A 17,053-nucleotide genomic window follows, 5' to 3' on the forward strand; every position below is an offset into this window, starting at 1 on the left:
AGATACCAGCATAGTCTGGTTTAATAAATTAAGCAGCTATAACCTTTAAAGTCTGAGAATTTTCTCCAGCCTTTAAAATGTTTTTTTTTTTTTTATTCTTTCCTGCACCTACTTAAACTTTCAACAAATTTTAAAAATAGTCTGCATCCCAGATCTTTATGCAGTATTTTTAATTATTTGGTTTCAACCAGAAAAACCTACCTTTTGCCTTTTCTTTCTCTCTGCATCTGCCAACTCTTTTTGAATGGGCAAAGTAGCTGTCTTCATAAACAATTAAACTAATTTTTAAATCAGGTCTCTGGGATTTTCAATTTTCAGTTGTAATTTCTGCCTACATCTTTCCTTTCTCTCAGGTTATTGTATAGTTTCCTCAGTTTCAGGGAACTGTGTAAAGCTCAGTGACAAGACTGTGATTTGCTTAATTCTTCCTCCATATTTTACTTTCTCAACTGATCCCTACTGTGTTTTCTCTTTGTGTGCCTTGCAGCCTTAACATTCTTCAGCCAATTTCCATCAGATGACCCATAAGAAATGGGATTTTTCCATTCATATAATCTGTTCAACAAGACTGCGATATGAAGATCCATGCTACCAAAATCCTCAGCTTCACCAGCCATACTGTTCACCTCATGGCAGGTGAGCAGTGATGTATTTCTTAGACAGGAATTTGGCTTGGTTTTTCTTCTTCAACTCTTTCATAGTCCATGAAGTTCTTTAATGTGTCATTCATTCATGAATTCTTTTCCATTTGATGACGTGCAATGGAAAAAATGTGGTCATTAATAGAGATATAGAAGATAAATGAAGACTCAATAAGAATATGATTTGAAGCAAAACTTTTTTCTGTCCTGCCTTGTTTTTTTTTTTTTTCTCTGTTATCAAAATAATTTGGTTTTTATTCCAGTTTAGGATAGTTGGTTACTGCTTTTGGTAAGAACTTTGGACGGATTGTGGAAAACATCATGTCATCAAGTTTTTTTTTGAATTTGTCTTAAATCTTATGGGATGTGATTTAATAATTTTCTGAAATTAGTTGTCAGTACTAACTCTATATCCCCTTGTATATATCCAGCTACCTTATTTTGTTTGAATAATTCCTGCTGCCTATAATTCCTTGGTCTAGTGGTATACTGTATGATGGTGTTTCAGTTGAGTGATTTTTTTTAATTTTCCAGGAGCCCACAAATTTGAATAAGCTTCTTTGTTTTGACTTTAGATAAGAAAAAATAGCTATTATGACTGTCTTTTGCATACCTCACTCCATAATTTTTTCCTGTGTGCTGCCTTTATTTGCTTCTTTTCTGAAATATGTCCAGCTGCTTCAGCTTCCAACCTTATGGAAAGTCCTCCCCCCTGTATTCCTTCATTCTCATCAGCTTTTTATTTGTACCCTCTGATTTTGCAATATTTTTAAAAAATAGAGGGATTGTGTGTAAGTAGTAAATCCACTGTGAATTCTAAATATTGGATATCTAAGTGAGAAAGAAACAGGCCAAATGGAACTTCAGTTAAAACAAATAGTACACTTGGAAATTATATTTTCATTCCAATCTTTAAATAGATGGGGAAAGAAGTCAAAGTGAAGTTGGAATATCATTTGGGAGAATACAACACAAGACTGGCTGAATTACGAAGAAGAGAAACAACTTCTTGATTTTTCAAGGGAACAGAAAACCAGATTCCTGAAAATGTGAGATTTTCCTGAGGTCATGCCTCTTTGTTACTAGGTGACTTGATATACTGGGCACTCTGGGGTCTGTTGAGAAGTTTCTCTTGATGTGTGTGTTTGCAGTGGGGAGCAAAGCAATTACGGCAGTAGGCTAGGAATATGTAAGCTATGGGGGCAGTGGAGAGAAGTCCAAAGAAGGAGCTGGATCAGAAAACCACCTGTTGAATGTGTATGACTTGACACGTTGGAAGAAGGGGCTTGTTTCGGTTTTTACCTCTTTGATTTTAAGATGTGCTGGGTGTGCACACAAATGTTCATGGAAGTGCATTCCTCTGCAAGAAGCCTGTGCAGCAGCTGGGCTTTGTCCCTGTGCATTGTCAGCATGCAGTGCTTAGCAGACTTCTGCAAAAATTCCTATATCACAGTGGTATATCATTTTTAGAGGAAGAAGGATTTGAGGCAAGTTGCATGGGGTATTGATGGTCCTCAGCCTGCCCTGTTTGGTTGGTTCCCTGTGTTGGGTGACCATCCTTCCCTCGGATGTGCACAAGTGATGGCAATGTAACAGCAACTTTCTTATTCTCATATGGGACCAGGATTTTGAGTTTGAGTGTCAATACCTCGTTTCAGACAGTCAGTTGAAGGGACAGCATATGAAGGAAAGGATGATGTTGACTTTGTACTTTAAGGTTTCTTAGAACTCTTTATTGTGTCTTTTTCTCTGCTGCATTGCCCCGATGAGTTCTTAAATGCTTTGCACAAGTTTGTGTATGGGCAGAAAAGGGATCTTTTTTTTTTTTTTTTTTTTCCTAACCCTAAGCATCTTTCAATTGACTTCAATTTTCAGTGCTTAAAGCAAGTGTTCAGGCAGACTTATGGGGAGAGCTCTGTGGGAAGGTACACCAAGTTGGTTTGGGACTCTTGCAATTCAAGACTCCCTTCTGTCATTGATCTGGTCAGGAGAAGTGCAACTTTGCAGCTTAGGGCCCTGTGGCTTGTGGATCTTTGCTGGACAATGAGAGAGAGAGAGGCCCATGGTATACAGCAGCAGAGGCCCAGTTAGAAAATAAAAGTGCTTTCTTCCTTGCATGCTTTGACTTACAGGATAGGAATACTTGAGCTCCACAGGCACACACAAACAATATGCTTCAGGGAAAGACCACAAATATGCTAAAAATCATAATCTGATAAATTCAGATGCTTTCAAAATACAAATGTCCTGTCAATTTTTTTATAACAAAAATGATCACTTAAGACTTTACCAGAGCTTAAATATTCACAATGTAAACATCAACAAAACTGATGATTGTTTCAGCACCTAATGTGCCTTTCACTGTGGAAACAAATATTTTGGCACCCTATCTTTCCATAAGATATTTCTAATAGGAACCTACAGTGCCGAATCACCGTTTGGTTAGACAGCTGAAGTAAAGCAGATTAGATATGCAGATATGGAGACTTCTTTTCCAGACGCTTTTCCATTTCTGAAACTCATTTTGTTATCGCTATTTTAATCTTTTCAATGCAATCAGAAATTTCTTTCCAAACTCCTGAGCCCATCTTCTCTTGAAGAATGCAATAGTTTATGACTTCTCAATTTTTTTCCCACCCTAAACCAGCTGCAGGCTTCACTTTTTCTCCTTCTTCCCTCCCTCCCAGATGAAAATCCCAGAATCTTTCGTCTTGGCAAGAAAGTGCAGCACTTTTTTGCTGTGGGTTGTTGGGGGCTGGGTGTAGAGGAGTGAAATGGAATTGGGTTTCCATGCCTGCCTGTACTGCATGTGCAACCAAAAGCAGCTGTTATGGAGTACCCAGCTGCATTAGTGGGGCTAATTTGGTACACGATTGGTGATGCGCCCCTTACTGCTGCTTTGTCATGGTGCTGGCAAGGTCTGAGTTAGTTTCTTAGCCAGTTCTGCTCAGTATAGGATCCCTCTCCTGGAGACTGTTTCTGAATATGGTTTCTTATTTAAGATGCACTGATCTTAGTAATTTATGCTATTGTTCCATAGATGTATCATTTTTCTGTGGCTTCATGTTTCTACTGCCATTCAGATCATATTAAACATGGTTTTTCCTTTTTAAATACTAACATCTAGGATTAATTTAATCCCACATTTTTTCCTGGATAACTCAAAGTTTTGGATGAATCACTCCCAAAAAAATATGAACATGTCCAAACCTCAGCCTAAATGTGAAATTAAACCAGGATTCAATAGGTTTGGAGTAAAGCCTGCTCTTGGGCCCTCCTCAGAGTACACACTGAATCAATGTTGAATCTGTCCTAACAAGTCTGACAGCCTTGCTGCATTGCCTAGTACCTTTGGATCCTCGGTGTTTGGGAGTTTCTTCTGCGTGATCCATATCTGAAGCATAGCAAACTCAGACAAGCAAAACTTCTGAGAATTAGATGGAATTAGTTAAATAATGGAAAGGGATCATTTCTGAAACCTGATGTTGCCAATTTGTAGCTTGTTTTTCTTGCAGGTATGACTTTTCAGTACGTTTTTCAACAAAGGGAAACGTTTCCAGAGAATTTTGCACTTTAGGTTCCAACTATTTTAACAGAAAGAGTTGAAAGCAGTTGAGCTCCCTAGCAAGAGAAATATGGGAAGGCACCAAATAAAGTGAGCAACTGAGTGTGACATGCATTCAATTCATGGCACACCTACAAAGGAAGGAACTTTTAATTTCTCTCTAAGGCTGAGTTAGGGCACCACTTTATCAATGTTCTTCTGCTTTGCAGTTGTTTGGAAATTCCCTGAATTTTCTCTTAGATCTAAATAGGACTGCTTGTGCAGTGTTCTTTTATCAGTTAGCATTACCCTTTTTTTATATATGGAAACTGTACTCCACTTTTTTTAAGAGACATCTGAGGAACCATGAGAAGTTCTATGTTACATATAAAACTGTAGTATAGCATAGTAAGCAATATAAGTATTATTCAGCTATAAATCAGCAGAAAAGCTTACACTTTCATTACACTAAAACAGAACCATCTGCAATGCCACCTAATATGGATGAAAGGAGCACACTGGAACTGGCAGTTGTTAAACGGGAAAGAGAAAAGTAAGGGTTGTAAAGGCCTTGGCAATTTCACTGAAAGGGACATAATTATTTTTCTACAAATTGATCTTTAGTTTTATAAAAAAAGGAACATGTAATTGATCTGGGGATAGGAAGAAAAAGATAGTAAAGAAAGCAAGAATTAGGGGAAGAAGAGCAGAAACTTCAAATTGCTCAGAAGTTATTTGAGTTGAACTATATTTTGTAATCCACCACTAAGAGTGATTATTTGCTTACCTTGTAAGCATCTGAATTTTTTTTTGGTTCTCCACTAACAGTGTAAATTCCTATATTTCCTTTTTTGAAGTTATAATGGGTTCGTCATATGGCTGCTGTTTTTCTTCTGGTCTGTTTTTGTTCTCGCTGAGGATCTCCTTTTCTCCTGTTTTTCACAAACTTTGCAGTCTCTGCTTCCAAGATATGTGTATCTCTTTCACCTTGTTTCTTGATAGGAATCCTTTATCTCTGCCTTTCATCTCTCTTGCTTTCCAGTATGGAAGGTATATTTTATTCCTCCTCTTCTTCCTGCCCTTATGATGGGCTGTTATCTATCACTTACCCTATTCTGACAGACAAGTTGCAACCCTTACAAAGGTCAGACCTTGGGGTGAGATTTGTGTCCGTCTCTGTCTTCAGAGAAATGAGAAGCTTGTGGCTGTGCTTCTTTCTGAATTGCATAGTAACGCAGTGCAGGAAAAAAAGGGAGGTGTAACAGGTAAGTCATCTGTTGTCCTGACACAAGGCTCCAACAGGGTAAAGTTAAGCAAGGTGAGCTGTGATCCTTATGTGAGAGTGTTCTGTAGCTCATTGTCTCTCCTTTGGTTTGGTTCATAACAATTTTTATCTAAATAAACTTGATATTTATGTCTCGGTGTATATGCTATCATGAAATACACTGTTTTAATTGTGAGTGTTAGTTTGGGTTGTTGAATGCAGTGTCCTTGCCCTTAACCAAAATAAAAACCAGACACAGTGCACACACACAGTGCAGGGAGGAGCATGGATATAACCTTATGATAATATTTCATCTAATATAGTTGAAGCCACTGGTATTCACCAGCATTGGGCTGTGGGCCAAAATTCAGCCTCAGTGCTCTTCTAGGGGCTGCATAAAGTTGTCCTGTTGGCTACACTCCCCCTTTTTCTCCTCCCTCCCCCTCCTCTTCCCTCTGCTTCAGTGTCTGAATTAAGCAGTTTGGCAGACAGGAGAATTAACTCTTGTAAGCCTGGGAAAGAATGTGGAGGTAAGAGATTCCAGAAAGGCTGAGGTCTTCCAGGCTGCATGTAATTGTTGCTGCTGTAAATAATAATTGCTTTATGCCTAACATTTGGGAAAGCCTGGGGTCAATTGTGTGTTGATGTTGTACAGCCTTCTGAAAATAGTGGAGGAAAGTAGTCTTTGGCAACGATAGCTCTGCAATAAAGCAAAGGTGAAGGGACACCAGCACCTGTTCTCATCATTGCTGTCTCCTTCACCACACTCAAAGCACCACCACTTTCACTGTCACGGCGGCATCATCTTTGTTCTGTCCAAGAACCTGATTTTCTTACAGTGTTCATATTTTTGTAAAGACTAGGGTTGCAGGATCTCAAATACCTGTTCCCTGACAAAGGGGGAGCCCTCATGACAAGTTTTGGGGGTTGCTGAGAAGGCAAACGGCATCCTGGCTTGTAACAGGAATAGTGTGGCCAATCAAACTAGGAAGGGGTTGCCCTCTCTATGTGGCACTGAGGAGGCTGCACCTTGAGTGCTGTGTCCAGCTCTCGGCCCCTCACCACCGGAAAGACATTGAGGTGGTGGAGTGAGTCCAGAGAAGGGCAGTGGAATTGGTGAAGGATCTGGAGCACAAGTCCTGTGAGCAGTGGCTGTGCGAGCTCAGGGTGTTCAGTCAGGAGAAGAGGAGACTTGGGAAAGCTGACTCTGTTTAACTGCCTAAAAAGAAGGTTGTAGTGAGGCAGGGGGATGGTCCCTTCTCCTACATAACAAGGCATAGGATGAGAGGAAGTGGTCTCAAGTTGTGCCTGAGGAGGTTTAGGTTGAAGAAAAGATTTCTTCACAGAAAGGATTATCAAACATTGGAACAGACTGCATGGGGAAGTGATGGACTCACTATCCCTGGAGGTTTTCAAAAGATGTATAGAGGTGGCACTTAGGGACAAGGTTTAGTTGTAGACTTGCCAGTGGTGGGCTAACAGTTGCACTCAATAATCTTAAAGGTCTTTGCAAATCTAAATTATTCCGTGATCCCTTAAGTACCCCTGGACATGGTTAAATGAGCATTATTATTCTAGAATTTTAAAGCTTCCTTCGCTGTTTGTTTTTATTCTGATGTTTGAATGTAATTTTGGGCCAGTGAACTCTAGTCCTGACCATCTCTTCAGTGTACATACAATACGTTTTTCTTTATCCCTTATCTGTTGTTCTCCCTTCTTGATATCTTGTATTTTTTTTTCTTTCACATTAATCTCTTACTTTTTCCCCTTCATATTATTCTATTGTCTTTTACTCTTCAAATCTTTATTTGCATGCTCTCCCCATTGTTACTTGATATTCACCCTATTTCTCTTTACCATGTAAGTGTTTTCATTGCTTACATCAACTCTCAGGTCAGCATGCTCTCTTTGTTTTCAGACAGAAACCTTTTCACTCTGCTGGGAAGATGCAGCAGCCTTGCTTTATTGGACAAACTGGGAAGTGGTTTGTGTAGTAATTTCTCGGTGGTGGGTCAGCATCGGCTTCTGTGAGCTCCTGGCTCTCTGAGAGGTGCTATGCTGCCTGCTCCATGGTGTGTCTTTGCTTATTGCCAGATCACAGGGACTGTGTCTTGAAACTGCTGAAGAGAGAGTGGAAGATGCTGGCTACTGCCCCCAGAGCTGCAGCCAGCAGTTTGTGTGGGGGATGTGTTTTCCAGTAATTCAGTATTCTCAGTATTTTTGTAAACTCCGCTGAGAAGGAATGATTTCCTTCTGCTGACCTATCAGGATGGGGCCAGAACTTCAGCTGGGGTTTGGGCCTGCTGCAGAGCAGTACCTTTAGTAAGAAAGGCTCAAATTGTTTGGCTTCTGAAAATGTATTTTTACAGCCCTGATTTTTCTAGGATGATGGTTATCTCTGTGCTGACTATGTCAGCAAATAAGAAGGACGTCACTGCTGCCATTTAGCAATCCTATTTTTGTTTTTGAGAGTGTGTGGGCAAAGCAAGACCTGGACAGAGGCATAAAACCTCTGGGCAGGAAAGGTGTCTCCGTGACAGCTTGTGCTGCCAATGGGGTGTTTGTTCTGCAGCGTGGTGTAGCTTCAGGCTGTGCAGTGGCTTTAGCTCAGCAAGTGCTGCTTGCCTGGAGCACAACTGATTGCTTTGGAGCTTTTGCATTAATAAAAGTTAGTCCTACGGCCACATCTCCATCTTCTCACTCCAGAACAGTCTGCTGTTGTACCAGTGGAATTACTGTGTGCTCTAGACCTTAAATCCATAAATTGCTAATGCCAGACTGTTACGATGAACAGCTTTTTGATATCCTTTACATGTTAAAAAGTACTCAGGCCTGTTGACAAAGCAAAGAAATGGTGTCAAAAATAATTTTAAAACCTTTTGACCTGCAAGGTTTAAGAGAATTAGGCACAGATTCTTTGCTTTAAGCCTCTTGGTGACAAGAAATATGGTCCTATGCTAGCCAGTTTGATTGACAGTGACGTTTGTAGTTTCAGCTGCTAATACACTATGCTCCTTGTATATTCCTAGTGTGTAAATTTAGAAGAAAATTTGTCACCTGGGTTGATGGATTATGCATAAGTGAGACAATGTGGTTAAAATTCTAAAGCATAAATGAAAAAGCATAAACTTTACATAACTCATAAAGCAATGCTTAATACTCATAATGAAGTATCCTTATTTTAATCAAGGGAAACTGTCAGACTTTCAAACAAGCAAAGATTATGCAGCTGGCATGGTGTGTGGGGCTTTTTATAGCTCCATGCTACTAACCTGCATCATTGGATTTTTGACAACCATAATAAAATGTATTGGAAAATTGATTAGTTTTAAGAGACTCCTCATAGCCAGCTGCTTTTATTTGTAAATGTCATGTATTCAGCCATTGCAGGCTTCATCTCTTCAAGAGGAATTCTTGGCTGAATGTGAACCTTTGCATAGGTATAAAAGCACTCTTGTTTCATATTCTTGAATTAGTTTTGAGCATTTTCATGTGTATTTGCAGAAGTAAAATTTTCCTAAAAGCTTTCCCACCATAAATAGTTGCATATTTACTTATTCCCACCATGCCATAATCACAAATTATTTGTGCTCTTGAGAGGTCATAAATTTGTAATAATACCAAGATGACTTTGTAATTGATATTTTCAGAAAATTCCAGAGTTGTTTTTCAAGGAAAAGAGCACAGTTAAATTATTGATTTTTTGGGTAGAGAAAAGAGAATTTACCATGAAAAATGTGTTATCACCTCTTGAAATATGCAGTAAAATTGGCATTTTCAGCATTCTGCTCTTATCTTTATTTGCTGATAGAGAGAATATCCAGATTTTTTTAGCTTTAAGGGAAAGGCTATGGTTAGGTTCATATTACTCAGCATTTAATAAATATGAAGTACAAGAAAAGGGAGACATAGCCCTGTACCTCTCACAGGTTTTAAGGAAAGCACTTTTCATTGCATAAAGTAATCTAAATGAATGAAAGTTCAAAACAGCATCTCTTTTAATCTGCCTTTTATTCACATAAAATTCGGTCTCCTGAAGCCCTTTTATAGACTAAGCTATCCTGCTGACCTGGGGGGGTTCTGTATAAAGTGAAGGACTTGCCTGTAAACCGGTATGTTTTTTGTAAACCACTCTGAAGCAGTTTCTGTGGGGCCACATCGTGCGCTTTTGGTGTATACTGAGTCCTAATAGATGTCGATGGCAATTTCATGCATGTTTTGCTGTGTCCTTCAGTATTGTTTTGTTCTATGGAGATATTATTGCAGAGTGTTTTGTTTCTGATGTTTTTTTTTAATTTTTTAAAATTTTTTTAAAATAATGTGATGAGCTTTCTGTGGCTGATGGCTGGCATTTAACATAAAAAGCCTAGATTCAGAAGATAGAAAAATGGATATGAACATAGATATCAGCATGACTATGATTATTTTATTTGGTTTTAGCAATGAGGAATTCAATTAGATGTATTTTATTATTTGTTCTGTTAGCTCACATATTTGCTTTGTTACTTTAGAAACCAGCTTCTGAACCCAAGCATGCCCACAGCTGAAATGAGGTGGATTCTCAGATGAAATGTTTTAAAGTGTTACTTATCATCAATGGATTGTTTAACTACCTGCAGTAGCTTCTTTCATATTCTTGAGTCTCTGCTGTATTCTAGACTGGAAGGTCCAATTGTCACATTACTTTGTGGCAGTTTGTGCATTTCTCACCTGTTCATCGAAAGCCTAGAAAGTCATTTGGCAGCATTGGTTAGAAGAGAAAGGTTACATTCACTGCATGTACCTATTCACACCATGTACCTATAGTTTGACAACATATACCATTTATTAAACCTTCTGGCTCAGAAAAAAGGTGCAAAGAATGTTGCTATAATAAGACAACATAAAAAATAGCAATAAGTTCTAAAAGAGAAGATGACTAGCCTGTGTTTCATTTGGCGTGGAGGTTACTTCTCTAGTTTTTAGTAGACTTTTACTTCTATACCTGGAGGAATTCTATTTATGGCTAGATTCTATGGACCAGACTTATTTATATTGTATGGATAAAATAATTTAAGTAAAAAGAGAAATAAATGTAATTTTTATTGTTTTGTAGAGAGAAATTGCCCTTAACTTATTTCGTTCTTTGAGCTTGATGAGGTTTTTCAAAGATGGGAAGTTGGAAAGAGACTATTTAAATAAGATTCCTTGAGCTCCTAGCTGTTGTAGGTGCTGTTCATAGAGTTTTAACCCTTCACTCTATGAATATTGAGCTTCATACCTTTTCAGGTTGCCTAATTTAGTGTAAAAAAGTTATCTAGTCTGTGTGAGGAGATGCCAAGACAAAACCATATTATTGGTTGACTACCAATTTTCTTGAAAAAAATGTCTTTGCCCTCACTTCAATTTGTTTTCCTTCAGCATTCAGATGTAGATTTCTATTATAATTTTCAATCACTTGGTTAATTTTGGACTCTTGATACATTCCCAGAGTGGAAAATAAATCTCTTGGTCACTCGCCCTTTGTGCATTCTGAGGATTCTGCTCTGTTAGAGATCATCCCCAGTATGCACAGTATTTTAAGATCAGTTTTGACACACTTGAAAAGTCAAGTTCACCTTCCCCCCATATGAAAAGAACCCACAGATTTGTTTTCCTGCAGGCTGGCATTTAAGAACCTATGTCAAGCTGTCCATGTCAGCTCCATTTAGCAACCTCAAAGATTATGAAAGCCGCATTCACACCTCAATATTTCTCTACCATTTTTCCCTTTTGCCTTTTCTAGTTGTTATGATTTTTAATTTTTTTTTCTAATAATAACTCTGATGCAGAAAAAGATCCTAACATATTATCTCTAAAAAAAAATAATTAAAATACATAATTTTTCTGTTCTTTGTGCATCTGATGGAATGTAAGGATTCATGAAAATATATCCTGTCAAGTGAGAGAAAAATGTTATTCCTAGACCAGCTGCAAAGTGTAAATACAATCTGTGGTGTAAATTTTTCAAGTTCAAAACTGACAGATAATGGTACAAAGCTTCTTATGAGCAAGCAGTTCTAAAAATAAAGTAGTAAATGGGAATCCTTATTTTGCATGACAAATGAACAGAAATATTAACAGTTGATGGCTATGGTTGTCATCCAATTTATAGCTTTTCATTTTTTCAGTTAGAATTTAAAAATGCCAACAAAAGCAGATGTGTAATTAACCCTTTAAGGCCTTCCAAGTCTTGCCAGATTCTGGGTTGATTGTGTAAGGAAGACCACACCTTTAACTCTTCTGTTTTGAGGGTTGAGATTTATTCTAAGAGGAAAGCTGGGGAAGTAGCTTGGCTGATAAGGGTAGACTGATGTGCCAGGACTTGATTTCTCTATGCTGTAGAAACTGGTGCTACTGATGTAATGCTGGAATCATGTCAATGTTGTGTAACTTTTACTTTGAGACACACTGCTCTGCTTACATTGAAAGATTGAGGCATGTGTTTTCTTCCTTCAGAGCTCTTGCTGCTTAGGTATTTGTTATAGGCTTTAGAGGTCAAGCAAATTCCTGAAATGGACTGAATAATAGATTGACTTGGTTTGATTTTATTGTTGTTGTTGAAGTCAGTGGTTTGCTGAATTAGAGAAAAGTCAGGCATCTCTGTCTGTTTAATGAAACTATTTCTGAAGTGAAGGGGAAGTAATAGAAATAGGAAGTAATTAATTTCTGATGTTGTATAATAGCCCATCAAGACTTCAAATTATGTCAAAACCAACATAGTGCCCTAATGTTATAGAGTACAAATGTCAGTCTCTCAAACTGTGGTTTTTTCTCATTTCTGCATCTCTTGGTCTCATAATAAAGTGGTTTTCTAGCTTTCAGAGGTTCAGTACCCTTGATTCCAAATGCTGGATTATCCTGGACAGAATTATTGAAATAACATGCCTCTAAGAGATAATAGTGCAATTCAGAGAAATGAAGTAACTCATGCTGCAGATGAACTGAATGTTTAACTTCATGTTTTAATAAGTAAAACCAGAAACATACCTTGTTTCCCATGTGCAGAATCTGTCCTGAGTCTGTCATAATGCAGGGAATCTGTCCACAAGCCTATTATCAATCCCTGCTGACAACTATGATGCTGCAGTATCATCAGTGTAATCCCTAGATATTTGACAGAATAGGGTTAAATAGCTCTTGTAAATTGTCATTTACCCTTTGTGCCTTCCCATTTGGATGGGAGTGCATTGAAACTGAACTCTGAGGAAATCAGCTGCATCTGAAGGAAGAACACAGAGAAATTGGTGTGAACATGCTGTGTGTTCCCAGCAAGCTAAGCAGGAAAGTAAAGAGATCAGGAGTTGAGGCTGAGAGAACTGGCTGTGCAAAACAGGGAGAACGCACAATTCAAAGGGTGGGCTGCAGGAACGGAAACCTGGCTGCCCATCTATGTTCTCGCTTCTTGATGAGCAAAAGAAGAAATTATTATTGTAAATTTCCAACTTTGCTTGCAATGGACTGTTTTGGGTCCTTGATAATTGTACATTTAGTGAATGGATTGTGAAAGGTCTGAAAATTTATGTTCATATCAACCCGTAGTCAAACATACAAGAGTATAAGATCATTAGTGCCCTTCTACTGAGAACCCCACTGGCATGTTTTGCTTTCTATCAGGATGCCAGTGAGAGAAACACTGCTGGGGCCTAAAGCAGCTCAAGGACTTGTGAGCACATGTGCCTGGAAAGTGACTCTCCACTGCAACAGCCTGTGGGGTGTCCTTGTGGGTTGTTATTTTATGGAAACCCTGATTTTAAGCTAGCTGCAGATGGTAAAGTGACATCATCATACCACAAAGAAAAGAAATGCTTGCCACTTATTTCTGTTACATGGTAACCACATTTCTTTCCCCCATTTTTGCATATATTTTATTATAGAATTGCTTTCTTCAAGGAAGTTAAAAAATAAGTGTTGGGGGAAAACTAAAATTGTGAAATACATCAATTTTTGTTCATTAATATTTTCTTTCCAAGAGCTCTTTGCCCAGTTAGCTTTTATCTGCCCAATATTTACTGAACTCGATGCAGTAGCTTGTTAAAATACATAAAATGATACAAAAGAAAAAAAAATCCAAACACGAAGCCTTTCTCCTGTTCTGTTTAAAACCCCACTCCATTTAAGATAACTGAGAGCTCTGTGCCACAAGGAGGACACAGCGCTTTTGAAAGGAAGATATTTCCTTGTTATAGTAATAAGTTTTCCATTTAGAACATCCAGCTACTCTCAAGCTTCTACCAGCAAAGTAAAAGAATACTGTGCACCCGTCGACTAATTTTAGCTAACACAAACCAAACATTTCCCTCTTCAACCAAATGACCTTGTGGCCACCTAGAAGTGCTTATGTGAAACAGCACAGAGGCTGTTGGGAGGTGTTGATCCTGGCAGGGGGATGATTTCATGGGGCTCTGCTGATGTCCTGAGTCAGGTGATGTGGCTCACAGACCCAGGAGGCAGGCAGTCAAGTTCATCTAGGCCATGAACTTGAAGTGCCCTGATGGAAACAGCAGGAGTGCCCCATGGCAACAAGTGTTTTGAAATGAGAAGTCTGTAAAACTGTCTTCAGACTGGATCAGCCTGTCCACTTTAATAATAATGTTAAAGTGGGGCATGATTGTAAATTACACAGATTTTAAAAGAGGAGGATGGTGGTAGTCTGCTTCATGGCCTGGGAAGCACCAGCAATGAAGACTGGTGAGCTTTAAGTTAAGAATCACTCACCTCTGCTCATTGCTGAAGAATAGCCTTTCCAATATGAGGAAGCACAACAGCAGTGCCAGAGGAGCATCTCCACAAATGCACACCAACTTCTGAGTTGCCCCGTTTGCAGGGAGTAAATGCCTGACAGCTGATTTCAGCAGGTTTGAACCTACTCTGCAGCTGGAGATTGGGAGCAAGGAAGAACGTGGCTTTGTCTCATGGTGTTGCTTGACATAAACCTTGTGTGTGCATCCTGTTTTGATGATCAGGGAATGTTGCCGTTACATTTCTACCATTCGCCTAGAATCAATGCTTTTAGAATAGTACTGCTCCCTCTCTTGAAACAAGCAAGAAAATCCAAACCAAAAACCGTATCAATGTTAATATTGATATCCTTATACATCTTAATTGAGTGACACGAACCTCAGAACTAGTTTCAGGGTACTTTTTTCACTACAGAGATTCTGAGGTTGATGGCTCTGGAGGGTAGAAGGGGCCATTAATTGCACTGCAGAAGGCAGCGAGTTTCCCTGGTGGTTCTTGCAGCTGGTTAAGTAACTTGTGACCAAAGTAGCTGAGTGTGGTTTTTGAACACATAGGAGGGATCTCCTCTTATTGATCACAAGAGAGATGATTGTTGTAGTTGTCTTTTTGTGCAAAGCAGTATCTGATGTGGAATAAGAGTCTAAACAGTAAATGGGTGCAAGGAGGATCTCGGGGACATACTGCTAACACAGTCTTCCAGTGGGAATGCAAACCATGTATGTGGGCAGAATAAAAATTCTGCTACAAACTTTTCTTCAGCATTTATAGAGAAAAGGAATATTTTATGTCTTCCTGGAGCTGGATGTAGTGTAATTGAGAGATTGAGGGTATGACAAAAGGTTTGGGAGGTCAGAGCTAAGTTGTTTTGGCAGAGATGTTGTAGGGAAATGTGCAAATATCTATTGTTAATCCTGTTATTGAAGGATGCCATTGCATTGGCTGGAAGAGGCATTAAACATATTCCTCACACAGCTCTGGCAGTGGATCTCCTTCCCACTGTAAAAACTTCCGAATATTGTGATCTCATTCTTGTGTTTGTGTTTATGTATGATGGACAGGGCTGCTAACACTACCTGTGCTTAAGGTTGCTTAACACTTTCAGACAGAAGGTTGTGTTTTTAACTGCCTGTGCTAATGCTGCCAAAGCTTAAACAATTCGGGCTGAGATTTTCCAGACGGGTGTCTTCATTCAGGGGAGGTGGGGAGGGGAAGGATTTCAGCCAGGCCTATATTGGTGTACTTCTTAGAATAAGCTGACAGAAAATGACATTTTTTTTCATATTACAAAGGGAAAAGGTCCTGCATCTTGCTTCACTTGGAGGGGTAGGGTGAGAAACCTTACAGCCTATGTTTTTCCACTTGAAATCTGGCAGGCAACGTTTGATCTTGGGGAGAGGAGAGAGAAGTAAATGATAAAGAAATGAAAAATTGCACCTTAGTATAAAGATAAATTTTACAATGTCTATCTTATGAGACTAATTTAATTTTCACATAAAACTTTAGTTCTGGTATTTTCCTGCATCTTTGAATGCCTGACTGTGCAGCCTTAATGTTATTTCAATGTGCAAAAAATGTGATATGACTACTTTTTTTTTTTCATAACAAAGTGAGCTAAGCAAGGCCTCCATCCATTGATATAATTTTGGCATTTATGCCATTCAGCTGCTCTGCCAAAGCCTTCAGATCTTTTCCCCTGAAGCAAATGGAGTGATGTACAGTGGCTGCCGTTGTGCATGGGCATCTCAGCAGGTAGAGCCCAATCAGCTACACTTTACAAGCAGGTATTAGAGCTCTTCCTTAAAACCACAGCACTGCTGAGACACAGACCTCTTAGGCTTTAATACAAGCTCTGTCTGGATTGGTGCTTAGGTACAAGCCTTTTCCCTCATTTCCTTCCTTTTCTGAACTGCAATGCTTATAATATTTTTCAGTACATTCTCCTTCCAAAATACCTTCAGAGTAAAAAGAAGCTTCAAGAAAGCCTGGGGTCAGGAAGTAATTTTTATTCCTCCTTCACTCACAGCATGTTAACTAACTTTTGTGGTTTTGTACTTCTTTTTTTCATGTATATAAGGAAAAATCTAAACATGATTGAGCAAAATGTTTGCTTTTGCAACACTTGAGCTCTGGTAGTGGTGGTTAAGCAGATGATAGGTGCTTGTATGAGATGTTGCATCAGGGAAACCAAAGGAGAGCCACAGGAAAAAGTGTCTGCACGGTCCTAGAGAAATGAATTATTTACTCTAGTGAGGGAATTTGTCAGCAGCACTACAGCATACCACAGTTCTTTATCATGAATAATAGAGGGAATTAAAAAACATTTACTCTTCAGTAAAAAAGGATTTAGACCTGGTAAGATGACAAGAAAAGCACAGTGGGAAGACAAGGCAGCAGTTTTCATTTTTTGATTAAAGTATCTGAACTCTAAGAATATTGGGTTGTTATTTATAGTCTTATTTTCTGTGTATTATTTTTGGAAGTACAGTATGGTTGTTTCACTTCTTAAAGATTGTGATGGAGTATGCACAGCAGACTGCAGGCTTATCAGTTTGATCTAGATTTTTTGCCAAAGAGTATGCTTGAAATAGTCTTGATCTCTTTCTCTTCTTCTAGTTCTTCTCCCACTTTCCAAGTGTCCGGACAGTAAAGACTAGAAAGTAAGTAGAATTACAAGAAGAATGAATTTATCCCATTAACCTTTAAAAATAAAGTTATGCAGAACAACTTCTGATGAAATCACTCAACAGTAAGTCCCTTTTTACTGGGAGATACATTGAGACGAGAAAAAGGGCTTTATTCCACATGTGTGTGTATGTATATATTTGAACTTTGTTCCTGGCTCTC

The 17,053-nt window shown here is 38.7% G+C and overlaps 1 long non-coding RNA gene across 1 annotated transcript in view; it reads left to right on the forward strand.

The window, feature by feature from the left end:
• Positions 1 to 1,904, forward strand: part of LOC135447354 (uncharacterized) — a 47,156-nt gene extending 45,252 nt beyond the window's left edge. The window contains exons 3-4 of the long non-coding RNA XR_010440079.1: positions 488 to 636; positions 1,562 to 1,904. This is a non-coding gene — a long non-coding RNA (uncharacterized LOC135447354). The remainder of the gene's footprint in view (positions 1 to 487; positions 637 to 1,561) is intronic.
• Positions 1,905 to 17,053: the final 15,149 nt, after the last annotated feature.

The sequence above is a fragment of the Zonotrichia leucophrys genome, chromosome 4 (genome assembly GCF_028769735.1).
Source record: "Zonotrichia leucophrys gambelii isolate GWCS_2022_RI chromosome 4, RI_Zleu_2.0, whole genome shotgun sequence".
NCBI lineage: Eukaryota > Metazoa > Chordata > Aves > Passeriformes > Passerellidae > Zonotrichia > Zonotrichia leucophrys.